Genomic DNA, 17,201 nt, shown 5'->3' with positions numbered 1-17,201 from the left:
AAAATGAATTCTGCTCATTATTTTAAGCCATTTGAACTTGAAACTATATTGCCTTTAACAAGCAACAGATTTAATGGGCTGCAGATAGCTCGAAATACTAATTAATATCCTCTTTGCTGGGCTGTTCACGATATTAAACTTTCCAACGTGGTGATTTGACTACATCGTCAGAGTTAAAGACGCACAACCCGATACAAAGCACATAACACCATGAATTGATTTTTCACTGATGCCTTCATTTTTGAGTCACTGTTCCCCTAAAAACAATGTGTGGCCTCTGCCTAAGCACTAGATACGGGGATTGACTTTCGGATAACACTCACAGGGGATCAGAACTTGATTTTGAAAATTGCCCATCGAGGGAGCATGCATGAGACGGAACGAGCTGGGATAGATCCAGGCTGTTCAGGCAAGACAGTGTTTCATGCACAGCTTTGTGGTCAAATGTCTGGATGCCCCATATCCTTGCTCTCCTGGGGTAAAGCACATCTACTCGCATCCGTGTCACGAGGGCAGAAGACAGTTTCAGAGCAGAGACTGATGTTTGTAGAAAGACTTTCTTGTAAGGCCCCTGGGGGGGCTCAGTCGGTTGAGCGTCCAACTCCTGATTTCGGATCAGGTCATGATCTCACGGTTTGTAGTTCGAGCCCTGCATCAGGCTCTGTGCTGACAGTGCAGAGCCTGCTTGGGATTCTCTCTCTCTCTCTCTCTCTCTCTCTCTGTCTCTCTCTCTCTCTCTCTCTCTCTCTCTCTCTCTGCCTCTCCCCCACTCAGGCACATGTGCGTGTTCCCTCTCTCTCTGTCTCTCTCAAAATAAATAAATAGACATTAAAAAAACAAAGAAAGACTTTCTTGCAAGGTCGGCCCTCGGCTGGCCTCTGGAACTTGGCTGGTATTCGGTTCCCCACAGTGATAGAACACTTTCCCTGCTAAGTGTACTCGCTGTGCCTAGACTGTGGAAACAGTGTGGTGTTCGCTGTTTTCTTTCAGAAAGGCTGGAATTTAGCATGTGCTCGGCAGCCGGTGCCTGTGTGACCAGGCCGTAATAAAACCCCGAGCCCAAGCTTCCAGTGGATTCCCCTGGGTGGGGACATTACCCACAGGTCGCTGCGTTTTCGTGGCTGGAAGAACATGTTCTCTACGACCCTCATGGGAGGGAGAGAGCATGGGGAAGCCTCATGTGGATCCCTAAAGACTCTGCCCGTGTCTCTTCCCCTTGCGTTCTGGCTGTGCATCCTCTCTATGACACTGCAATAAATCTTAGCGGGGAGGACAGTCGCATAACGAGCCCTAGTGAATCTCCCAAAGTGTGTGCGCCTCCGGGATCCCCAGCACCAAGGGATTGGTAAACGATAATATGGTCACTCAATTGATTTTGACCGAGGGGCACAGTGCCTCCAGAAGCAATCAGGGCCAGGATAAATATTTCACTTATAAAGTTGAGAAACTGAAGCTCAGAGAGTCTCTACGGCTTGCCCAGACTCACTTGAGCCTGCGTTCTTTTGTCTGCAGGAGAATTTCATGTGGACCAAAGTGATACATTGGGAACCAAACCTCATTTCCAGTAGTGGGACAGGTGGGATGGGTGACTCAGAGGCTCGAGCCTGCCCACCTGTGCCCAGGAGACGACGCCCATCCGATGTGCAGGAGGGGGGTGAGGCGGGGGGCTCCGGGCACGTCCAGCCTGGGCCACACAGGTCCTTGAGGACCGTTAGCTGCCAGTCTCCTTTTTCCCAGGCTAGCGCCGGCTCCAGACCCCAGCATCACCTGTGAGAGCGAAGCCGGACCACCACTCTTAAAATGGAAGCATCAACGATCTTTCTGAGCTCTTTGTGCCCTCGAGAGAAATAAAATGCTCAGGATGAAATGTCAGCCCCCCCCCCCTTTTTTTTTTTTTTGATAAACTGCTGAGCCCTGGTTGCTGGGACTATTCAGAGCTCACACGTCCCGTCCTAACAACAACAAAGAGAGAGCAAGTTAGGGAGAGATGGACATGTTGCACCGGCCAGGCTGATGCGTTATGCTTCCAGAACCTCCCAAGTCTCTTGCATCAGTGGAGACAAGCCGAGATGATGACAGCTGGTTTGAGAGGCAAGGAATTGGCTTCTCTTCCTGCTCTGCTCTGTCCTAACCCAGGGCGGCCTTTGTCTCCAGCTCCCGAATCTCTGTCATGCTGCCATGGAGGAAAGCGTCAGAGAACGAGAGAACTAGGCTCTCATTCATCATAGGTGCAGAGCTCGTCCTGGTCGGCCTGAGGCCGAGGCAATTAGCTGGATGACAGAGGCAAGAAGCAGGGCATTAAGAAGGGGCCACCATTCACTATGTGTCGCACGCGGGCAAGACCCGGACCTGCCCCCGGCTCAGCCTGCCTCTGGGGTAGATTTCCCATTTCACAGATGAGGAACCAAGTAAATGCAGGAGGCAAAGTGATTTGCCCAGGATCACCCAACTACTAGGATAAATGAGGCCAAAGTCTATATAGAGATATATAGATATATTGACACTCTTTCCATTACCTTATGCTCTCCCACCACCTCGGTGGCTGTGTCTGTGTGGGAGTTCCTTGCGGGCACTAGCGCTTGTTAAAAATCAGCCTGGACAGAGTGGAAGGATCTTGGGTTCTGGAAGGAGGCGATCTCAGGTATCTAGAACCTGGATCACCTGTACTATCAGGGCACTTCGAGCTGCCTCAGTCAAGGTCAACTCAGGACCTTGAATCAAGACTGGTTCAGCACGAAGTGGGATCTTCCAGCCAGGACAGGTGTGTGGGCCAGGGAAGATAGGCAGAAGCTTGGAGACAGAGGAGTTTGGCGGAGTCTTCCCGTGTCCCAGAGGCTCGGTGGTGAAGGGTTTCCACTGAACTGGAAGTACAACCAGCCAGGTTTCAACTTGACGCCTACTGCAAATGACCAGTGACTTTCAGCAAGTCTTGCCTGTCTAGAACTTTTTCTCAATCTGTGTTTGTACACATTTTAGTGGCTAGGTAGGGTGTAATTTGAAGTTGGCTTAAAAAAAAAACTTTACCCATTCATCTATCAATGGGCATTTGGGTTCTTTCCATCCTTTGGCTATTGTCGATAGGGCTGCCACAAACACGGGGGTGCATGTGTCCCTTCGAAACGGCACACCTGTATCCCTTGGATAAATGCCTAGTAGTGCAATGGCTGGGTCGTAGGGTAGTTCGATTTTTAGTTTTTTGAGGAAACTCCGTACTGTTTTCCAGAGCAGCTGCACCAGCTTGAATTCCCACCAACAGTGCCAAAGAGAGCCTCTCTCTCCGCATCCTCGCCAACATCTGTTGTTGCCCGAGTTGTTAATGTTAGCCATTCTGACAGGTGAAGATGTGATTTGTATACACACACACATACACACACACACACACACACACACACACACACACATAATGGAGTATTACTCAGCAATCAAAAAGAATGAAATCTTGCCTTTCACAACTATGTGGATGGAACTGGAGGGTACTATGCTAAGCGAAATTAGTCAGAAAAAGGAAAATATCATATGACTTCACTCATATGAGGACTTTAAGCTACAAAACAGATGAACATAAGGGAAGGGAAGCAAAAATAAAACAGGAAGGGGGACAAAACAGAAAAGACTCTTAAATATGGAGAACAAACAGAGGGTTACAGGAGGGGTTGTGGGTGGGGGGATGGGCTAAATGGGGAAGGGGCACTAAGGAATCTACTCCTGAAATTATTGTTGCACTAGATGCTAACTTAGATGTAAATAAAAAACAACAACAACAACAAAAACTTTACACAACGCAGGAAGATTTTCTACAAATAATGATGATGGAATAAATGTGAGATAAATTTGGAATGTTAGAATCCAGATAGGGGCATTCGGACCACAGAACTATGTTCCCTGAGGTTCTGTGATGAGTACACTGTTCTGAAGTTCCTGTCAACCAAAGAAAGAAAAACACGTGGTCAGTCACAGGAGTCACATTGTCTATGAGCTAAAAGTAACCTCATTTTCCTCCACAACGCAATTGAAGATTATTTTCATTTTCTAGGGCTATTGCACAACAAAGTACTCAAAACCGGGTGGCTTAAACCAACACACATTAATTCTGTCTCAGTTCTGGAAGTTAAAAGTGTGAAATTAGGGATGCCTGGGGGGCTCAGTTGGTTAAGTGTCCACGTTTGGCTCAGGTCATGATCTCACGGTTTGTGGGTTCAAGCCCCCCATCGGGCTCTGTGCTGACCGCTTGGAGCCTGGAGCCTGCTTCGGATTTTGTGTTTCCCCCTCCCTCTTCCTCTCCTCCACTCGCAATCTGTCTCTCTCTCTCTCTAAAATAAACATTAAAAAAAATTTAAAAAAATAAGTGTGAAATTAAGGCATTATCAGGGCCGTGCTCTCTCTGAAACCTGGTAAAGGAGCTCCTTCCTTGTCTCTTCCTAGCTTCCGGCCATTTTCTTCCATCTTTGGCATTTCTTGTCTTGTAGACCTTGTCTTCATGGTCACGTGATGTTCCCCCTGTGCACATGTCTACCTCTGTGTCCAAACTTCCCCTTGGTAGGGCCATTTGTTCTATCAGATTAGGGGCCCACCCTATTCAGTATGACCTCATTTTAAACAATGGCATCTGCAACAGCTTTATTTTCATTTAAGGTTACATTATGAGGTACCGGGGGGTGTAACTTCAATATATATTTTTGGGGTACAAAATTCTACCCATAACAAGGATCATGATGGTTATGAGTTCAGGCTCTGGGCTCAGACTGGCTTGTTTGAATCCTGACTCCAGTGTTTCTTGGCTGTAGGACCTTGGGAAGGTTACTTCCCCTGTCTGTGCCTCAATTTCCTCCTATGTAAAATGGCATTTTAAGAGTATTAAACTCACGGAGTGTCTCTGAGAATGGAGATAATAGACAAAATGATTAAAAAATTGCTTAACCCATAGAATGCACTCCATTTCCATCCCATGGATCTGACATTCTAAGTTCATGTTGCTAGTATATAGCAAAACTGGATCTTGAGCCATGGAATTTCTGAATGTAGGCAAAATGCATTTTCCTCTATATTTTGGCTTAGTTGATTAACTATATTATGTTTAAATAAATACCTTTTATAGATTTTTAAAAATTTTTTTAATGTTTATTTTTGAGAGAGAGAGAGAGAGAGAGAGAGAGCAAGTGGGGGAGGGGCAGAAAGAGAGGGAGACACAGAATCCCAAGCAGGCTCCAGGCTCCAAGCTGTCAGCACAGAGCCTGATGGGGAGCTCGAACCCACAAACCGTGAGATCGTGACCTGAGCTGAAGTCAGATGCTTAACGGCGTGAGCCACTCAGGCGCCCCACCCTTTACATATTGTTAAATTTATTTATTTATTTTTGAGAGAGAGAGAGAGAGAGAGAGAGAGAGAGACCATGTTCACACAAGTTGGGAAGGGGCAGAGATAGAGGGAGAGAGAGAGAGAGAGAATTCCAGGCAGGCTCTGCATTATCAGCCCAGAGCCCTATGCAGGGCTCAAACTCATGAACTGTGAGATCATGCCCTGAACCGGAGTCGGATGCCTAACTAACTGAGACGTGAATCAAAGAAAGGACATGGGCAAATCAGTATCAGAGGCGGTTTAGGTATTGCTGAAAGGTAATCAGCTGTTGGTGTCCCACGGAATATAAACTGTACAGGGGGACAGGGACATGGGCTGTCTTATTCACTAACGAATTCCTGCTGTCTAGAACAATGCCTGGCACAAAGTAGGTACTCAAGAAATAATTGGGCACTGCATGTAGAAAAGCTTTGCAAGTGGGCGTATGCTCTAATCTAGAAATCCTGCTTTTAGTAATTTCCTTTAAGGAAACAATTAAAGATAAGCAAAGATTTAGTTATTCTACTCTTGATGAAGGACGGTTTATAAAGCCAAAATGTTGGCTGCAGCCTAAATACACACCCACAGGGGACAAGTTACATAAGTGACGGCCATCAGATGGCGTGCCATTTGCAGTGGGAGCTAGGGAGAACAGAGACCTCCAAAGAGGTCCGTGTCCCAACCTTCAGAACCTCTGAGTTTACAGATGTGATTAAGGTCAAGGGCCTCCATCTGGAGAAATTCTCCAGACTCCATTGATCACATAAATCCTTAAAAGGGGAGAACATTCCCGTGGTTGATGGGAGGGTGGCGATGGCAGCAGGATCCAAGGGATGCTGTGTTGTTGGTCAAAGGTAGTGGAAGGGTCCTCAAGCCAAGGAACACAGTGGCCTCCAGAAGCTGGGAGGGGCAAGGCGACGGATTCTACCCTGGAGCCTCTGGTAGGCGTGTAGCCTTGCCCGCACCTTGAGGTTGGCCCGGCGAGGCACAGCAGACACCTGACTCCCGGGCCTCTGATACCGTAAGTGCATCTTGGCTCAGGCCACAGGAGCGGTCACTGGTTCTCAGCAGCCACAGAGAACTCGTACCGTCTTCCGAAGATGCAACGGAACGGGGGCCTCACACTCAGATGCCCACGGCAGCCAAGTGGTTGCCCGTTCGCTCACGAGTGCAAGCTAGCTCTCGTGTCGAACGATGAGTGGAAAGCTATTTAAACCGACACCAAATCTACCACCTGCTGTCTAGTCGCTTAGCCGATGAAGCCGCTACGTAGAAGGTAGAGGGGAGAGATGTGAGCCAACAATCTCTCACCTTCGCTGCGGTGGCAAAGTTATCGGCGTGAATGAATGCTCACAGCATATATATTCCTTTCACAGAAAATAGCTGCTCTCAAAAGAGCAGGCACAGCAGCATCCCTCCCTTTCGGTTTCGTAATGTTATGTACACAGGAGAAGATCTGGAAGGATGTGATCTGATAACAGTAACCATCGGCCAGGGTAAGAGGCTGCAAATGTTAATGCAGCTTTGCTTGTCTGTGCATTCCGATTTCTTTGCAGGGGACCTATGCTGTTTTGAAAATGCACCGCACCTAAAATAGAGAAAGGAAGAGTGAATTGTTCCTACCTGGCAGGGCAGTCCTGAGACCCATTCGAGAAACCCAACTTGAGCTATAAATTCCACGCCGTCACCAATTTTTGCCTTGTCTCCTGGGTGCTGGTGACAATTACCTGGGATGCCATTTCGGCCCGGGCCTCGTTCATCCCTCCGTGGGGCCAATTCAGTGCAAAGTGTGCTGACCCTACAGAAAAGGCAGCACATTGGGGCTGCTTCCCTGGGGAGCCCTCCACACTGCAGCTACGAAACAGGGCCGTGCAAAACTCATAAATCCCCCGCCTTTTTTAATTAACAATACTGCAGAGTGGAGAATACAGTACATATTACCAGGTTACGCCATCCATCTCAAGGGGCTGAAAGCAACAGAATTGAAAACGGGGAACCGAATGGAACTTTCCCTGTGGCAATTCCCCTCCGCCCGCATCACCCTCTCGCTCAGCTTTCGGGAGGCGGATTTAGTCTGAAATGCAAAGGCAGTTTCTCCTTGTGGAGAAGAAGTGGGGTCTGGAGGCAGACAGATCTGGGCTGGAACCCTAGCTCCACCCTCCCCAGTTGACCACCCGGGGCATGCTCCGATCTCCCTAACGTGCAGCTGCTTTATCTATTAAAAGGGATGATAGTTTCCACCTCCAAGTTTATTATGAGGATGAACCACGTAGAAAGCATTTAATACAGCTGGCACATCGTGAGCTCACAACATGCCATCGCTTATTAATTATGAATCATGTTTATTATTGCAGTCACTGTGTTATAGGTTAGTTCTCTGGGAGACTCTGGGGGAGATGTCTCCCCACCCTGGATCTGCTTCTGGGGAGTGGCTTGTTTCATGGAAGGTATTGTTTATTCATGCATATAACCCAACCCAATGCCCAAAGGATAGCAAGGTAGCTTATAGAAGTGAGTATAGGACGTGAAGATAACGTTCACGGGCAGGCTGTGGCAAAGGAAAATTTAACATAGGGAAATAGTCAGAGCTATCCATTCATGCTGGAAATGGTTAGCTCCCCAAAGCTGAGAAAATGTTGTTACTTTTCAGGGCACCTGAGCAGCTCAGTCTATTGAACATCAGACTCTTGATTTTGGCTCAGGTCATGATCTCACAGTGCGTGACTTCAAGCCCTGCATGGGGCTCTGTGCTGACAATATTGAGCCTGCTTGAGATTCTCTCTCTCTCTCCCTCTCTCTCTGTTCCTCCCCTGCCTGTGCTCTCTCTCTCTCTCTCTCTCTCTCTCTCTCTCTCTCTCTCTCAAAGACAAACAAACAAACAAACTTTAAAAAAGTTGTTACTTTTCAAGTTCGGTACACTGGTTACAGGTGCACTGCAAACTTGTTTCTGGATCTCAGTGGGCAAAGAAAAAGACAATTAGCTAAAAGACAAGGAGAGGCGTGGATTTATCTTATCTTATCTTATCTTATCTTATCTTATCTTATCTTATCTTATCTTTTTAATGTTTGTTTATTTTTGAGAGAGAGACAGAACGCAAGTGGGTTAGGGGCACAGAGAGAGGGAGACACAGAATCTGAAGCAGGCTGCAGGCTCCAAGTCGTCAGCACAGAGCCCGATGCGGGGCTCGAACTCACAGAGCTGTGAGATCGTGACCTGAGCCGAAGTCAGACGCTCAACCGACCGAGCCACCCAGGCGCCCCGGATTCCTTTTATTTTTTCTGGCAGTGAGGCCTGACAGGAGTCCTCTCGTGGGCTGTGCCAATGGGGACCCTCTACGTGAGCAATATCCACAACAATTCAGTAATACATAAAACGCCACCTCTGTTTTTTTAAGGACCTCTTTGGGAAAGGACAAAAGGTTATGTAACGAAGTGCGATTCTGCAGAGGGGCCATGATCATGCTATCCGGGAACACAGTTCTCAGTGGTCTGGCCTGCTCCTGAATATGGTGAGCGACAGCGGGGGTGGGGGGGTGGCTAGGGGGTGGTGAGGGCGTGGGGGGATCTCCCCCACCCCGGGGAATATTTTCTCCGGCACGAAAGGGGGCGCGTGCTTGCCCTTAAACACAGAATTCATGGTCACAGCTCAGCCCCGTGATGGTTCTGTGACTTGACCTAGTCCCTGAATAGTCACCGAACATGCTGAGTTTCTATTTCCTCATTCTTAAACTGGAGGGGCCAACACCGTAAGGTCATTTCCTTCCAGGACTAGTGGGAAGAACAGATTCCATTTTAAAGAAAGCAAGGATAAGTAATAGCCGTGCAGCGAAGACCAGATCGCTCCTCAGTCTACGCTTCCTCCACCTCTCCAGTCACTGAAAATGGTCAGGACACCACTTTGAGGTCTGGGGAAATGCCAAAGTGAGACTTCGGCTCAGGTCATGATCTCACAGCTCTGTGAGTTCGAGCCCCGCATCGGGCTCTGTGCTGCCGACTTGGAGCCTAGAGCCTGGGGGTGAAGACGCTCCTAACCGAGTAAACGTAGGAACCGTGGGAAGCACTCTTCGCACCGTCTAGGCCCTTCCACTGGCGCCTTTAACCCCGTCTGCACCCCTGTTTCCTACTCTGTGCAGATAACCACAGTACCTACCTGTGGGGCTTACTGCAAGAATGAGGTGGCTCAGAGGGGATGCTGTTCCCGGCAGGGAGAGAGTTGTGACTGTCTCTGCCTCAACCACCCACCATGGTTTCGACATACAGAACATACCCTATGTATGTATCCATCAGCAAAGTCCACCATCGGCATGCTAACCAACTCCTCTTGCTCATTCAGTGAAGCCTTTACTTATTTTTAACTTTTATTTATTTATTGTTTTAAGTTTATTTACTTCTCCATTTCCTTTTCTAAAAAAAACCTAATGTGTGTTGATTTTTGAGAGAGAGACAGGCAGAACGCAAGCAGGAGAGGGGCAGAGAGAGAGAGAGGGAGACGCAGAATCCGAAGCGGGCTCCGGGCTCCGAGCCGTCGGCCCAGAGCCCGACGCGGGGCTCGAGCCCGCGGACCGCGAGAGCGTGACCTGAGCCGAAGTCGGACGCTTAACCGACGGAGCTACCCAGGAGCCCCCTCAGTGAAGATTTTAAAAAAGTAAGTGTTCACCTCTCTTCAAAATTTAGTTGCTCCTCGTATATAAAAACGGCATCCTCAGGATACCTCTCTTGCAATTTTCGAGAGCTCAAAATGAAGCAGACTTCTGATCTGACACGGCAGAGGAGTGACCACATTGCACCAGGAAATGATGCAGGATGGAAAACAATGGGGTGTCAGAAATGCACATTGTCAGCAAATGTATGAATAAATTATTCAGTTCCAAGGCATCGCGTTGCTTCACATATTGCAGTGATGTTTGGCGGTTTCGCAGGTGATTCGGTTAATATGTTAAGAGAAACCTTCCTGTTTTCGAGCGCAGTCGGGTGCATTTTGCAGAGTGACTTCTTTATTTTAGCTTCGGAAGCGAAATAGGTCGTTGCGGTTTTGTTCGGGAGCCTGGGAGTGGCACAGACTCATCCCAGCTCTGTGATGAGACCCTGCGTCCCTGCCACCAGCACGGAGCTCTTCCCAGATTCGGTATTTTTCATCGGTGAAAACTGCTGAACACACACTTTCATTCCGTTCAATAAGCCTTCACTGAGTATCGGTGTGGCTCTGGGGGATGCATTAATAAGACTCACCTCTGCCTTGGAGGATTGTAACTTACAGGGTGGGGGCCTTCGAGAGTCGATCATTTCAATCCACAGCCCATCCTTTCTTTGGTGCTAACTCCCTCGTTTCTTTTCTTTTCTTTTCTTTTATTTTCTTTTCTTTTCTTTTCTTTTCTTTTCTTTTCTTTTCTTTCCTTTCCTTTCCTTTCCTTTCCTTTCCTTTCCTTCCCTTCCCTTCCCTTCCCTTCCCTTCCCTTCCCTTCCCTTCCCTCTTCTCTTCTCTTCTCTTCTCTTCTCTTCTCTTCTCTTCTCCTCTTCTCCTCTCTTCTCTTCTTTTCTTTCTTTCCCTTCCCTTCCCTTATCTTCTCTTTTCTTCCTTTCCTTTCCTCTTTTCTTTTCTTTTCTCTTTCCTTTCCTTTCTTTCCTTTCCTTTTCCCTTTTCTCTTTTCTTTTCTTTTTCTTTTCTTTCCTTTCTTTTCTTTTCTTTTCTTTTCTTTTCTTTTTCTTTTCTTTTCTTTTCTTTTCTTTTCTTTCCTTTCCTTTCCTTTCCTTTCCTTCCCTTCCCTTCCCTTCCCTCTTCTCTTCTCTTCTCTTCTCCTCTTCTCCTCTCTTCTCTTCTTTTCTTTCTTTCCCTTCCCTTCCCTTATCTTCTTTTTTCTTCCTTTCCTTTCCTCTTTTCTTTTCTTTTCTTTTCTCTTTCCTTTCCTTTCTTTCCTTTCCTTTTCCCTTTTCTCTTTTCTTTTTCTTTTTCTTTTTCTTTTCTTTTCTTTTCTTTTCTTTTCTTTTCTTTTCTTTTCTTTTCTTTTCTTTTTTTCTTCCTCCCAGGACTCATGGCTAAGCAGGTGGCTATATGGTACTGTCTAATTTTCTTATATTATCATTTCCCCTCTAGAACGTAAACTCATGAGATCAGGGGTATTTTATGTTCCCGTCGGCATCCCACTCAAGGCGGACTCGATATCTGTGAAGCGAACCCGTGTGCCAACCCCAATATGCACCTCTTTTAAAATCATGATTTGGGATTGTTCTGAGCTTCCGAGAGGACACACATCAAAGACCCACACGGGGAGTAAGCGCTGGAGCTCCGATGCCAGCCAGGTCAGCTGGACTCCTGGAGCTGGAAGCTGTCACAAGCAGTTCTCGTTTTTAAGAGCAGTCGCCACAGCTTCCAGCAGAGACATAAGATTCAGCTCTGACTGGTGCATGTTTCTCTCTCTAGCGCCCCAGAGAACCACACCACCATTACCAAGGTGACTAAGTCAGGAAGCTGGGAATTAGCCTGAACGCTGTGGTTGGCCACCAGATCCTGCTGACTCTGTACCTGACTATCTCTCGCACCCGGTTCCCTGCCCTGTTTCCAGCCACGTGGTGCAAGCAGCCCTCACGTCTCATCAGGGCCAGGGCACGTAGCTTCCAAACTCCCCTCCCCCTTCCGGTCTCTCTCCCTCCAAGCCATTCCCCAAGCCTTGTATTTAGAGGCACACACTGAATCCTGTCTCTCTCTGTCTGTCCCTCCTGGCTCCTGTCAGTCTCCGAGCCAAAGTATAGAGCACCCCCTGCCCCCCACCCCGGGAGACCAAGCCCAGGGTGCAATAACCCTCACCCCCACCCCACTTCCTTCTGACCCCTTCCAGGTTTTATCCCTGCTCCGTGTGTTCAACGTTAGGCACTTGGACTTGTTTCTAGTTCCCAAACATGTCAAGATGGTCCCAAATACCAAGCCTTCGCTTGACATTCTCCCCATTTGAAATGCTTTTCTGCACCTGTCCATCCAGAGAGCCCCACATGCTTTTGGTTAATCACGCAGACCCAGGACCGGTTGGCCCGAGTTCCCCAAGCTTCACCACCAACTGACTGCTGATGTTGAACGGCTAGCTTTGCCTTTTGTGCCTCAGTTTCTCCACCTGTAACAAAGAGATGAAAAGAGTCTAGTTCATAGCATCCTTGTGAGGATTTAGGAAGTTAATAAGTAGAAAGCACGTAAAACAGTGACGGGTCCAGAGTAGGCAATATCAGTAGTGATCTCTGGACCAGAAGCATCAGAACCCCTAGGGACTTGTGAGAAATGCAAATTCTCTGGTCCCACCTCAGACCTACTAAATCAGAAACTCTGAGAATGGGGCCCAGCGAGCCAGGCTTTAACCAGGCCTCCAGAGGACTGTGACAGTATCTAGGGTTTCAGAACCCGCTGCTTGGCTGCTAGCGTTAACAGCAGTCACAGTGTCAGCATTGGTGCTGGTGGGAGCATTGCTATGAATGTCCTTGTCTATGTTTCAGCGTACAGACTAGTTCAGCTGCTGGCTTGGGGATTGCAGTACAAGGGCGGGTTTGAATTGGCAGGTCAATGCCCAATGGTGCACCAAAGTGACTGTAGACGTGTCTATTCCCACCAGCCTTGTGTGAGAAAGGCCTCCTGCTGGTCCACATTTTCATCGACACTTCATAATGGGAGACTTTTCAAACTTTGCCCATCTGGTAAATGTGAAATGACATACCCTTGTGCTTTTAATTTATATTTATCTGGTGAATTATTATGAAGTTCAGAATCTTTGAAGACATGGTTTTTGGTCTCTCCCGTTTCCTCATCTGGGAAGTTTCTGTTTATAGCTATTGTACCTTTTTCCCCCCATTTGGATGTTTTTTCTTATTTATTTGTATATCAGATTTATATTTTTGAACGGTGTGTGAGATTCAAATAAATACGTGTATATAAGTTTCTTAGAATAGTGCACATGATCAGCATAGTTCAAGTGCTGGCCATTGTAATAATAATGTTTAATAATGTTACAGATTTATAAATTGGTCATTTTTAATTGTACTCTGGTAATAGGCTTATGTCATGAATTCTTTCATCTGAATTTATTGACATAACCATATTCTCTTCTCTTTTAATATGTTAGCATAATGAATCCCAGTAATAAAATAATGTTGAGCTGATTTTGAAATGGTAGAATATATCTAATTTGGTCAGGACATATTTTTATACAATTCTGTGTGCATGTTTGTTAACATCTGCTTAGGATTATGTAAAACTATCAGGGGCTGATATTTTCTTTGAGAAATACTAACTTGATTTTTTCTTAAAACAATTATATCATTGTTTTCATGTGGATAAGCAATGGGTTTGCTGAGGTTTTCTACTTCTTTCGATAGTTTAGTAAATTTACATATATACATGTGTGTGTGTATATGTATACATGTATTAAGGATTTGTCTAATTTCCCTAAACTTTCAACTTTACTTATGTATAAATATCTCCCTAATATTCCACAATAGTCCCAAACTCTGTTTATGGTTTTAATCCTCACCGCATCTCTAGTTCCAAGGTCTTTTTTCAATCCTAATTTTTCACTTCTGATATTTTAAATTGTCCTGTCTCTTTTTCTTTGGTTCATCTAACCGTTGCATTGTCTTAATTTTCAGTTTTTCCAGAGAACCAACATTTGTACTGATGGATTTCATAGCTGTTAATTTGGAGGCATATTTTCGCTTCCTTCGTTTGTCTCTTTAGCTATATTATAACCGCTCACTTTGGAAGCTTAGTTCATTAATTTCCTGTGTCTTCATTTTTACTGTAACTGCGTAGGATTATCTATTTCCCCCTGGATACTATTTCAGAAGCGTCCCACAAGAACATTTTTTATATTTGATTTCTCATGTTCTCTAATTTTTGTATATCATTTCATCTCATGTGTGGGTTATTTCGAAGTTAAATGTGGAAGTTTTCAAGCTATTGTTCTTGAGAGTCAATGACTACAGTGGTTCAGGAGTGGGGGAGAGATGTTCGTGTTCTAATCCTAGCGCTGCTGTTCCTCAACCACCCAACCCTGGGAAGATTCTCACTTTCTCAGTCTTGACTTTGGTCTCATCATCCGCAAAAGAGAGTTGTTATGGGTCTCAGTGAGATAACATAATACTCAAACCACGTCTGGAATACAGGGAGATTCATACGGCTGCTCGTATGTTGTGGTCTCTTTTAGCCCAATTACGGTGTGCTCAAAATACAAAGTCTGGAGGGTACTTAACCCTTTGAATTGCAGAGAATTTGCTTCACAGTTTTGTAGAGCATGGTCAGTTTTCATAAATGTTTCATGTGTGCTTATAAAATATCTAACCTCTCATTCTTCTCAAATGCCAGGAATTATCCCCTGCGCATGTAGGCACTAGGTCACTAGGTGTTTGTGGAGTCAGCGTCTCCCCTACCCTGCAACGTAGATGGAGAGCTCAGTCTGTCTTCTGAATTCACCCTTTCTTATCACTTTGTCCCACCGGAAATCAAGTCTCTTACTCTGATACCATTCATCCGTGCATTTTAAATATTTCTATATTTTATCAAACATTTTTAAGTATGGTGTATCGAGAGGGGCTTCTGTGAATATTGGCTACAAAGTGCCTAAAGCAAAAGAGAGCGCCGAATGAGCGTCGCTGGCTAACTGAAGGCATGGAGACTTGGCTTCCCTGCATGAGAGCTTGGGCATCTTAATAACATTCTTGAATCCTCCGACTTCTTATCTGAAAACTGAGTGCGCCATGAGAGTTACTGTGATACATCTGTAAAAAGATTAGCATCACTCATGCCACATAAGAAACGTTCCGTGATTTAAAAGTCTCTAGTACAGTCAAGTGTTGATCTGACCCATGCTGGGAAGATTACATCATTGTTGTCCACATACTTCAGCGTTGGATTCCAAACACACGTAAAAAAGGAAGGGAAGGAGGGAGACAATCGAAGAAAGTTGTTATTTGTCCCCAGAACTGGCTATGGCCCCAACTGTTGATCAAGAAATGGACTCAACTTGGTAGATGAGGAAGCCGGCACAGGCATTGCCAGTGACAATGGAGGATCACTGGCATAAGTGACACTCAAGGATCACGGGATAAGTGGCTTATCCAACGTCACATAGCTAGGAGGAGTTGACCTCAGGTCTACAAAGAAGGTTTGCAAATCGTTCATGCAACAGCTGGTCATCCTGAGATAGAGAAGGAAGGTAAAGGCTACATCCAATGATTCTTCTTTTATGTGAATCACTCTATCAAGCAATGAAAAGTACTCTTTTTTTCATGCTCAAGATGAACCTAGAAGGTAGGTGCTCATATCTCCATTTTACAGATGAGAAAATTGAGGCACTCAAGAGGGTATGTAATTTTCCCATAGTCACCCAGCTAGTAGATGACAGAGCCAGCGTTCAAACCCAGAACTTGACATCAGGCCGTGGGCTCCACGGCTCGCGTTCATACTTATTCCGCTCAGATTGCACAGCCGGGAAACAGCAAACCAGTGTTTGAGCCCCGACGGTTTTTCTCTGGCGCCCACACTTAACCTCTAAGCTGAATTGCTTATGCGGGTCTAACAAAGCACTTCTTTATTTAGCCGATCACTGAATTGGGTGACCTCATGCATTTCATTTTATGCATCTCGTGTAAAGTTGAAACACTTAGAAAATAAAATGAATAGCAGCGAGTTATTAGCACTTGCCGGGTGCCCAGAGGTTTGCTAAGATCACAACTTCTCTAAGGCTCGGGTTCTACTTTTCGGTGTTACCGAATTAAAAGGGACAAAAAATATAAAGTAGTTTTGCACATGAAATAATACTAAGAAATCAGGCAGCTGGTATCCAATCCAGAATGCCCGACTTCAAATACCATTGGACTAGCCACTATGTTACATTGTTAAGCTCTGATTAACAGGTTAAGAAACAGAGGATTAAAAAATAGAGATGCCTGGGTGGCTCAGCATCTGACCGACTCAGGTCATGACCTCGCGGTTCAGGAATTTGAGCCCCGAGCCAGGCTCTGTGCTGACAGCTCGGAGCCTGAAGCCCGCTTTGGATCCTGTGTCTCCCCCTCTCTGCTCCTTCCCTGCTCACACTCTGTCTCTCTCTGTCTCTCAAAAATAAATAAATGTTAAAAAGAAAAAAAAGAGTTGTTTGCTTTTTGCTTTTTTTTGTTGTTGTTCACATAGAATGCAAGTAGTTGGGTTAGCATCAGGCCTAACTTTGGGAATTTCAATCGACATTGGTTTTTCACTATACCAGAGTCTCTCAGTACAAAAAAGAAAAAAAAAAAAATTACTGTATAGAATAAAGAAGGCATGGGGAAAAGATATTGGCCGAGAAGAATTTCGGAATCAGAATGATGGGATAAAGAGTAAAAAGGTGGAAAGCTGGTGAAGATAGAGGATGCTAGAATGCTTACAATTTGACGTTTCCTGTAACGGCTGTGGTAGGCGTCCTCCTAAAATGGCTCCCAAATAGCCCCACCTCCAGGCATTCACACCTTTGGGTATTCCCCTCCAGCAGAATATCGGACAGTGACTTTTTGCTTTGAAGAGAACCTGACAAAAGAGATAAATGGCACTCCCATGATGAGGTCATAAAAGATGGAGTTTCATCTTGCTAGTACTCTCTTCCTTTTGCTGAGACTCTCTCTTACCCTCTCACTTGCTCGCTTTGATGGATCAAGTTAACGTGTTGGGAAAGGCTGTATGGAGAGGGCCACATGGCAAGACACTGAGGGCGAAACGTAGCCAAGAGCTCACGAGGAACTGGAAGCTGCCAACAGCCACCAGAGTGAGGTTAGAAGCTCCTTCTCCAAGTAAAGCCTGAGGGCGACACCATTCTGCCCAATATATGGGTCGCGTCCTCGTGAGAGAGCCAGCAGTATGGGGC

General features: G+C 46.0%; 1 long non-coding RNA gene across 1 annotated transcript; it reads right to left on the bottom strand.

The window, feature by feature from the left end:
• Positions 1-3,789: 3,789 nt before the first annotated feature.
• On the bottom strand, positions 3,790-16,861 carry LOC131506241 (uncharacterized). Its single transcript, XR_009258821.1, has 4 exons — positions 16,729-16,861; positions 12,297-12,437; positions 6,646-6,922; positions 3,790-3,918 (listed from the first exon to the last, which is right to left on the bottom strand). It is a non-coding gene; the product is annotated as an uncharacterized LOC131506241 (long non-coding RNA).
• Positions 16,862-17,201: the final 340 nt, after the last annotated feature.

The sequence above is a fragment of the Neofelis nebulosa genome, chromosome 3 (assembly GCF_028018385.1).
Source record: "Neofelis nebulosa isolate mNeoNeb1 chromosome 3, mNeoNeb1.pri, whole genome shotgun sequence".
In the NCBI taxonomy this organism is placed as follows: domain Eukaryota; kingdom Metazoa; phylum Chordata; class Mammalia; order Carnivora; family Felidae; genus Neofelis; species Neofelis nebulosa.
This window is presented reverse-complemented; position numbering and strand designations above follow the sequence as displayed.